We start from the raw sequence: 971 nt of genomic DNA, 5'->3' as shown, positions 1-971 counted from the left end.
GCCCTGCACTACGGGAAACAGTCACTAACTTTGTCTCTTGTCACCTTCTGCCACTACGGGAAATCAGAAGCGCTTTCACAGATGAAGGCAGGTGGGCAAGAAAAAACCTCACAAAACTTTGTGGGCCCTGTGACTTTTTATGTGAATCTCAAAGTGAAGAGTCAGAGCTCATATGTTGGAACCTCAATTTCCCTGTCCTACCTTCAGAAATTGGGGATCCAGAAGTCTGATTTGGCCAGGTTTAATTAACTGAGCACACTTACGTCACAAAATAACAGGGGCAAAAGACAAAAAGATAAAAGGTATATTTTCTTCATGAACAGAGCACCACATTGGAATTGAGAATCTTAGTACTTTCCAGACGTCTTGTGGAGAAAAAATGATGTGATCCCAAGACAGCAAGCCTTCCCCAAGAACTGCAGGAGAGAAGATGTGTGAATGTCATCAGCTGCCATTAAAAAGCAAACAGCCCAAGGGATGGGGTGGCAGGAGCAGCAAGAGGAAACGAAGCACTTGCAGGAACCACGATTAGACCCACAGCAGGGACTGTCTGCCAGACTCAAGAGCGGGATGAAAGGGCTGAGCTGGAACCTGTTAAAACATAATTTATAGAGGAAGAGAGTAAAGAGGGAGTGGGCGAGTTGAAAACAGTCAAGTAAGCGGAAAGGGTCAAGAAAGCAGGTATTTCGTCTGGTAGCATATAAATCTTTAGCTCTCGAATGCAACGTCTCAATGCAAACTGCTCAGAGAGAATGTCAAAAAAAGCATCAAGAGACATTTAGAGAGGATACACCCAATAGCTTAGTCCTCAACCTCAGAATACTTGAGAATTACACCAGAAATCTTGTTCCAAGACACCTTTTTTCCTCCCCCCTCTAAAAACGATCTCTGGCCAAAGTTTTGAAAGGTTATCACAGCAGTCAAGTCTTAATCCAGGTTTATGGTATAAGATATTTGCATGCAGAGAGCAG

This window comes from Ciconia boyciana, chromosome 11 (assembly GCF_034638445.1).
Source record: "Ciconia boyciana chromosome 11, ASM3463844v1, whole genome shotgun sequence".
Taxonomy (NCBI): Eukaryota; Metazoa; Chordata; class Aves; order Ciconiiformes; family Ciconiidae; genus Ciconia; species Ciconia boyciana.
The sequence above is the reverse complement of the archived record's forward strand: the minus strand, read 5'-3'. Positions refer to the sequence as shown.